Source organism: Talpa occidentalis, unplaced genomic scaffold (genome assembly GCF_014898055.3).
Source record: "Talpa occidentalis isolate TD23 unplaced genomic scaffold, MPIMG_talOcc4v2.1 talOcc4.14, whole genome shotgun sequence".
In the NCBI taxonomy this organism is placed as follows: Eukaryota; Metazoa; Chordata; class Mammalia; order Eulipotyphla; family Talpidae; genus Talpa; species Talpa occidentalis.
In genome coordinates, this window is record NW_023601433.1 from 26,387,377 (window position 1) to 26,396,221 (window position 8,845).

Genomic DNA, 8,845 nt, shown 5'->3' on the forward strand with positions numbered 1-8,845 from the left:
CTGAGACCTCACAGCAGAATATGCTATGCAGCAAAGAAGACAATGTGGCAATGGTTAGGCATTGTGCTCTGTTCCCAACAGTTCTTGTTAGGAATCCCTCCCCTCCGCCCCACAAAATGTCTTTCCATAAGAAGTGATCTTAACTGAAAAAGGGATGCTGACATACACTTAGTGAAGATGAGGCCTGTAGTGGGGTTCCCTAGTGCAGTGGGACTGGAGCCCTTTAAAAGAGACCCTTGAGCAGAAACGTGCACACAAGGAGACTCCAGTAAGGTTGGAGTCCTGTTGCCTCAGGTGAAAGAACTCCAGGTAGCCAGGCCAGAGGTCAGGACCAGATCCCCCCAGGTTTTCATGGGGTCAAGCAGGTGCAGGCAGAGCCCAGGAGAGTGAGCTGTGCCAGGTGCCCAGGTAAGAGAGGGGCAGTGGGGAGGCTAGGGGAGCATCTGCCATGTGGGGAGGGGATTGTGAGCCCCCAGATCTTTATGGAGGGGTGACTGTCCTCAGCCTCACTCTCAGGTGTCACTGTGCTTGGCCAGGTCTACAGGTGGGCAGGAAATCATGGGGTCCTGAGGCCCATAGAATGGCTGTACAGGAGCGGGAGTCACCTGAGCATCAGGAAAAGGTGACTTATGGGGGCTGAGGTCGTGGAGCCCAGAGTACCTCCCAAAGAGGGGTGAGGGCAGGGGATGTGCCACCTACAGGAAACAGATACTTCATGGGGTGTGTCTTGAAGTCTCTGTGCCCCAGTGTTATGGGCACAATTACAGACACCATGGCCTGGCAGGACAAGCAATGGAGACCCCAGGCCCTCAGGAAAGTGGCGGATCCCAAGCACAGGATCAGCCTGGATCGGCTGAACTTCAGGTGGCTGAAAAATCTGTCAGAATGTAACATCGGTCATGCATTCATTTCATAACTTACAAATTATAAGTATAAATTACAGGTTAACCATCTAGAGAACATCAGGAAGGTGGTATTAAATGAAAACTGATTCTGGTAACACTCGATGGTGGGGGTAGAGGGGAAGAGTTACAGGAAATTGTGTAATAACCTCTTAGGTGCTTATTACTCAGAAATTTCTTGTAAACGTTCCCCATTAGAGAGCCAGTCACTATCCAGGCCTGAGAAAAATCACAAAGGTGTGGTAAATTAGAAACATAACTGACCACTTTGACCTTAATATTTTGTTAAAAGATTGTAGGACAGCTAAGTTTTAACCCACAACTTGGGGTTGGGAAGTGGCATTTAATCTCCAGGTACACGGTATTTCACCCCTACTCTGTGTCCTCTGCTCTCATCTTCCAATAAACCTGAATGTCCCCGACCAGGATCTCTTGCCCAGATTCTAGAACTTTCCATATAACTCACTCTCTCCTGTGCAGCACTGAAGCAGCACACACAGATTACAATCGCCAGCATGTGGAGTCCAGGTCCATGAGGTCCTGTCACCCCTGCAGGGTGTCCAGACCCTACTGCCCACTCCCCTCAGCATCCTTGGGGTGCCTGTATCTCCTCTCAGCCCTGCTCTGGAAGGACCAGCATCTGACATTGTGGGTCCTCCTCTGTTGGGATCTGTTCACTACCAGCTCAGGAGCAGCCCATCTCCGGGAGCCCCGGTTGACTCTGCCATATATCCAGGCATCTGTCCTCAGCAACACAGTGGCCCCCCACACTCTCAGCATCAGTCTCCCCACTAGTCAACAATCTAACATTTAAGCCAGCAGGGAACTGCAGGCCATACCCCTTCCCTCCGCCCTAATGAGGAGAACTCTCCGGACTTGGGTACACAGAAGTCTAGAAAACAAATGAGGAGATGCTTGATTGAGTGAAAGAAGGATGGGCTCCTGCGGAAGAGCAGGGGGCGCTGAGCTCTTCCCTGGGAGTTACTGCAGGACAGGATCTTCCAGCTGGGTGCCCCCCACTGCCTGGAGCACCTAGGGTTGGGCCCTTGGTTTCTTGTGGGACTTAGCAGCCCTGCTCTGTCTAGTTCAGGCCAAGTCCTCTGCCAAGAGTCTGTGTGTGGCAGTTGCTTCCTCCCGGTCCACCCACAGGGGAATCTACTCAGCAAATCCTCCTCCCTTTCCAAGGGACCCATGTGCTGCAAGTGCAGTGGTTAGAGGCAGTGGGTGGGACATATTTGCATGGACAGCCCCTCCCCTGTGAGGCCAGAGGGGAGAAGATAACAGAAGCCTGAAGCAGGGCAACTCCAGCTCTGTAGGGACCCAAGTGGCTGTGAGCACCATGGCCTGGACCCCTCTCCTCCTCCTGCTCCTCTGTCACTGCACAGGTCGAGACAGGACTCACAGACCCAGACTGTGTCTATCTTGAGGCATTCCCACTGGGCCCCACATGCATCTAGACTGATATTCATGTGTATGTGTCTGCAGGTTCCCTCTCCCAGCCTGTGCTCACTCAGCCGCCCTCCCTCTCCACATCTCCTGGAGCAACAGCCAGACTCACCTGCACCCTGAGCAGTGGATTCAGTGTTGGCAGCTATACTATACGCTGGTACCAGCAGAAGCCAGGGAACCCTTCTTGGTATCTACTGTACTACTTCTCAGACTCAGATAGGGACCAGGGCCCCGGGGTCCCCAGCTGCCTCTCTGGATCCAGTGAGACCTCGGCCTATGCAGGCCTCCAGCTCGTATCGGAGCTACACCTGAGGATGAGGCCGACTACTACTGCAGTATATATCACGGAAACACAGACTCTTCACAGCGCTCCAGACCCAGGGGGAAGTGAGACAAAATCCTCCCCACTGCTCTGCTCTGCTCACAAAGGGAGCCTGGGAGGACCTTCCACACCCACATGGGTGGGCTCTCACCCTGCACAGGCAGAGCCTCACATGCATTCCTCAGCCCTGGCAGACCCTCATGGTCCGGGTGCCCAGGGAGAGGACTTCCTCCCACCGTTGAACAGGTAAGCAGACCATTACTTAGGAAGACGTGCATTATAATTAAATGTAAAGATGTTCGACAGTGTTAGTTACCTTGAAAATGCACCTGTAAATCATGAAAAGACACTAGTCTCCTGTCAGAGTGGCTCAGACTAAGCACAGTGACATCATCACAACCTGTCCAGGTGTGGCAGCAGAGACTGTCACTCATTGCTAGTGGGAAGGCAAATGTCACCTTAAATCTTAAAACACTGTGGCAACTAAAGTCCTGTGTGAAACAATCCAGAAATCACAGTCTCTATCTATTTCCTAAATCACTGACTTGTTACACACAGAGTATGCACTAATTTTTTTTTTACTGATGAATTGAATTCTTTTATTTTAAATGATGGTTCTTAACTTTTTTTATCATTTTATACATTTTATATCATTTTTCAGTTTTGCTCATAATATATTGCTGGTTTATTCGATTGTGAGCATGTGAAAGCAACAAGTATGTCTTTCATTACGTGGTGGTTGACAACACTCGCACATCCATGCAATGGAATTTGAGATCAATGAAAAACCTTTCGGGCCACAAAAGTACAGACAAAAAGCTCACATGCTTAGTTTTCATTAAAAATTCCAATGCAACAAGGCAGAGTTCTGAAAAGTGAGGGTGGGGGGAGGGGGAGGCACTGCATCCACCAGAGGACAAGGGTCTCCCCAATACATGAGCTGGGAGCTCCTGTCTCCACTGTTCTGTCTAACACCTGCAGTGTTTTTCTGAGCTGGTGCCCGAAATCAACTGAAGGAGGGGCTTGCTCAGCCTCCTGAAAGGGGAAGATTTGCATGGAAACCTCCCACCCTGTGGATAAGGGTGACTCCTAAGGGAGGTGAGCTTAGTCTCGCCTGTGGGACTCAAGATGCAGAACCTGGACATCTCCACCATGGCCTGGGCTCAGTTTATTCTCACCCTGCTCGCTCTTTGCACAGGTGGTGCCAGCAGGGAAATCTGGGAGGGCACCGGGGTGTCACCCCAGATGATGACCTCTCCCTCCTTCCCGGAATCAGGGTCATATCGTTCTCGCTTAACTTGTGTTGCTCCTTTGCAAGTACATTGACCCAGTTTGAGCTGACTCAACCCTGCTCGGTGTCAGAGTCTGTGGGGCAGAAGGCAACCATCTCCTGTACCCCCAGCAGAGGCAACATTGCAAGTGCCTATGTGCACTGGTAGCAGCAGCACTGGGCAGCCCCCCAGCACTGTGACCTATGATGATGATGATCATAGACCTTAATGGGTTCCCGACAGTTTCTCTGGCTCCATCAACAGCTCCTCCAATGCCACCTCCCTGACCATCTCTGGGGCAGGCTGAAGATGAGTCCGATTACTACTGTCAGTCTTAGGATATAGCACCAATAAGCTCACAGTGCTTCAGACCCACTAGGACGTGAGATCAAAGGTCTCTAGAGCTGTGATCATTGATGATCTATGATGATCTATGATGATCTATGATGATGATGATCATAGAGTAGACCTTAATGGGTTCTGACAGTTTTTTTCTGGCTCCATCGACAGCTCCTCCAATGCCACCTCCCTGACCATCTCTGAGCTGCAGACTGAGGATGAGGCCAACTACTACTGTCAGTCTTAGATATAGCAACAATAAACTCAGTGCTCCAGACCTACTAAGTCGTGAGACCAAAAGTCTCCATGGGTGTGCCTCAACAGAACCCTGCAAGGAGAGCTGCTCTTTCCTGTAAATCCTGCTCCAAAGTGTGTTTAAGATTGTGTGTTATGAGTCCCTCTACCATCTTTCCCTTAAGCCTACCCAACACACCCCCGCGACACACACATCTTGATGGATGCTTTTCTATTTCCTTTGCAATCACTTAATAGAAATAGTTTATTTCATAAACACTGTGTCTGCATCTCAGCTCTACTGACAAAGTGGGGTCATTCATTGTGTGTGGAGGGGTTGCTTTTCCAGGGAGGACATCGACAAGCCTCTGTGCTACACACAGCACAAGCCAGTGAGGTCAGAGCCCGTGGCCTTATCCCATGGAGTCTTCTCTCAACCAGAGAGTGCAGTTTATGAAATTTGTGGATTTACTAAGGAAACATTCATGAAAAATCATTAGTAGGTACTATTTTTTATATAAATTTTAGAGAAGAAACCAGGAGCCCAATCAATAAAAAGTAATAGATTGAATGTCATCAAAAAGAATTCATTGTTCTTCATTTGAAATGCATTATAAGGAACACAATTAAATTACCTAAAGAAAATAAGATGAAGTCAAGTTTAATAGCGAGTAGCTGGAATCCATTTCTTTAAGTCACCTTGGCTTGGGAACACTGAAAGTAGGTGCCTGTTCTATGTTGCACTCCATAGGAGGGACATGACGCTTGCAGTGCCGTCCATGGGTATATCAACAATATAAGTTGTCATTTCTGAGTATGTTTATATATTTACAGATCAGGATTCCTTCCGAGATGAGAAAGTCAACAGTAGCCATGGACAGCTGGGACACACTGTCCAGGAATCACCCCTGGTGTGTGACTGATACAGTGACCTGGTAGCTGCAGACCCCAGCTGTGCTCAGAGCTGTGGCCACTGTGCCCTTGTGCATTGCAAGGAGCAGGGGGTGCTGTGGGGCTGCCCAGTGGTGCCCCCACCAGCTGTGCAGGGTGGATCATTCACTCAGAAGAGCCTGGACTAGGGGGCAGGTCTTGGGCGCCCTGGTGGGCTTTGTCAGCTGTGGCCTGGCACAGTCCCCTGGGCCAGGAACTGTGTGTGGTGTCAGCAGGTGCTTCCTCCTAAGATTCTCCCAAGGGGTGAAGCAAACCTCCCTCCTCCTCAGTGTGAAGGTAAACTGAGCTCCAGTCCCGGTGCAAGAGGGGGTCGGGCCGGGCCCTGGAAAGAACACAGTTTCCAAGGACAGCCCCTCCTGGGCCAGAGCATGGGAAAAAAAAGGAGGCCTGGGGCAGCCCTTCCGCTGTGGGGCTCATGGGAAGGGGAACTAACAGGGGGCTGGGGTTCCAAGGCCTGCTCCCGCTTCCTCCCTGTCCTCCTCTCTATTGTGCAGTAATTGGACATGGGGACGGGGGCAGGGACTTAAGAATATGCTTAGGGCCCTACTTTCTCCTCTAGTCTCTAAAGCCCAGGGTCACCAAATCTTCACCTCTCAGAGTCCAGGATCCTGGGCCACTCTGTACTGGCTCAGCTACTTTCAGTGTCTGGGACACTGAGCCTGAAGGTCACCACCTTCTGCAGTGGAGGCAGTATCAACATCTGGAAACATGGTGTGCACTGGTACCAACAGCTCCCTGGAAGAGCTCCCAGGGAAGTGATATATGGCAACCACAAATGAACATCTGTGTCCCTGATTGATTCTCAGGATCCAGGTCTGGCAGCTCAGCCACCCTGACCATCACTAGGCTCCAGACTGAGGATGAGGCTGATTATTATTGCGCAAGTTGGGATGACAGTCTGGATGGTCATACAGCGCTCCAGGCCTGTGGGGAAGAGAGACACAAACCACCTTTCTCTTCAGCCAAGAGCAGGCACCCCTGGCAGCTGCTGCTGAGGCTCAGCGTGGGGCTCTTCTTCTCTGCTGCTGCCCTGGCCCAGGCTGTTGCAGGGCAGCCCCTGGGGCAGGCCCCTCCCTCCTAATGTCCTCAGAGTCACTCCCAGCAGCACATCCCTAGGTGAGGGTGTCTCAGTGGAAAGATAATCCTAGTCCTCGCAGGTTAGGGATGGTTATGTTCTGGCTGGTTTATATAATTTTGTTCTTCTTAAATCAGAAGTAATGAAGCATTTTCTGTGTCCCTGAATGTATCAGGGGACCTCTCCCCACATGTTGTGCTTCCAGGATGGCAGCCCTGCTACTGCTGATGCTATTGTGTATCTGACTTTACCTAATAGTGGTTATTTATGTCTATTTTCTGATTTTTGGTGAAGAGGGTACCTTCAATATGAAATTAAATATTAATATAAATTGAGTCCAAGACACCCGGTCCACTGCAAATTCTGCCACGAGTGCACCATAATCAACGAAAAAACAGAAATCAGAAATCAAACAGAATCGGCACACTCTATTTATTACAGATTTAGAATAATCACCAAAACTATACAATCAAATTACATATGTGTTTATAGATATACACACATATAAACATTCCTACACACACAGAGAGATATGTACTGAGAATTATATTGCCTAGAAAAAGAAAAATGAGAGAAATGTTAACAAATTGTGAGTTGCTAGTTGTATCCTACTTTGAAGAAGCATAATTCTATAGAGGGAAAAATTACCAGTAATGACAGGAATACAGAAAAAGAGAAGAAAAATTGGAAATATGAGCACTGGAAATTAGTTTTAGAGCAGTGGGATTATTCTATGCTGATGTGGTGTGGATGAAATGACCCTATGGAAATCCAATAACACCTGGCAGCTGCAGCAGCGGGATGCTTCATGGGCCACAGACACACCCTGAGCCTTGACACTCCCAGCTCAGAAGCAGCCCGTCTCCTCTGGGCCAACAGGGCAGCTCCATTCTTCTGTCTGTCCAGCATCATGTCCTCAGCTACACAGCAGCCCCCACGCTCTCCTGTGTCATCTCCCCATTAGTCCACCAATCTCACATTTAGGCCAAGCAGAGAGGACACCAGGTCACACCCTCCCTCTCAGTGAGGGTCACTCTCAGAAGTTGGGTACACAGGAGTCTAGGAAACAACTGAGGGTGAAATTTGGTTGAAGAAAGAAGACTTAAAGTTTCTCCTGGAGACCAACAAGGGGCACCATAAAAACTTCCCTGGGTGTTTCTGCAACTCAGGATCTTCCAGCTGGGCAGCCCTGCACTGAGAGGAAGGCCCCAGGGCTGGGCTTGGCTTCCTGTGGGGACTCAGCAGCCCTGTTCTCAATAGTCCAAGGGTCTGTGTGTGGACCTGGCATTTGCTTTTTCCCAGGCCCACGCATAGGGAAACCAGTACCTCATACCCCCTTCCTGTCCAAGGACCGCAGAAATTGAAAGTGCAGAGGGGAGAGGCAGTGGGTGGGACATATTAGCATGGGCAGCCCTTCCCTGTGAGGCAGTGGGGGAGGAGATAAGAAAGGTCTGAGGTACCTTGTTCAGAGCTGTGGGGTGCCAAGTGGCTATGAGCACCATGGCCTGGACCCCTCTCCTCATCCTGCTCCTCTGTCACTGCACAGCTAGAGACAGGACTCAGAGACCCAGAATGCCCCTATCCTGAAGCATTACCACTGGGCCCCACACTCATCCAGGACTGATCTTCATGTGTATGTGTCTGTGTCTGCAGGTTCCCTCTCCCTGCCTGTGCTCACTCAGCCGCCCTCCCTCTCTGTGTCTCCTGAAGCCACAGCCAGACTCACCTGCACCCTGAGCAATGGATTCGGTGTTGAGGATTTCTGGATATGCTGGTACCAGCAGAAGCCAGGGAGCCCTCCCGGGTATCTCCAGTACTACTCCTCAGAGTCAGATAAGCACCAGAGCCCCAGAGTCCACAGCCACTTCCCTGGATCCAGTGATACTTCGGCCAATGCGGGGTTCCTGCTCTTCTCGGGACCTCAGCCTGAGGACACGGCTGACTACTACTGTGCTATGTGGCATGGAAACTCAAAGACCTCACAGTGCTCCAGACCCAGGGGAAATGAGGCAAAATCCTCCCCACTGCTCTGCTCTGCTCACAAAGGGAGCCTGGGGGGACCTTCCACACCCACATGTGTGGGCTCTCACCCTGCACAGACAGAGTCTCATACACATTTTCAGCCCTGGGAGACCCTCAGGGTCTGGGTCTGTCCATGTCAGCAGGGACTTGGGCCCACAGCGCCCATCACTTGATGCCCCATGTTCAGTTCTCAACTCCAGGGAGGACTTAATCTTTGACTCCTCATCTTTGAATGGCCAGTCAGGGATTGTCTCCTTCATAGGTTTGGAGGATTAAATTA

At 50.4% G+C, this 8,845-nt stretch overlaps 1 pseudogene; it reads left to right on the forward strand.

Annotated features, from left to right (window-relative positions):
* Window positions 1-2,241: 2,241 nt before the first annotated feature.
* On the forward strand, window positions 2,242-2,752 carry LOC129145746 (probable non-functional immunoglobulin lambda variable 5-48; annotated as a pseudogene).
* Window positions 2,753-8,845: the final 6,093 nt, after the last annotated feature.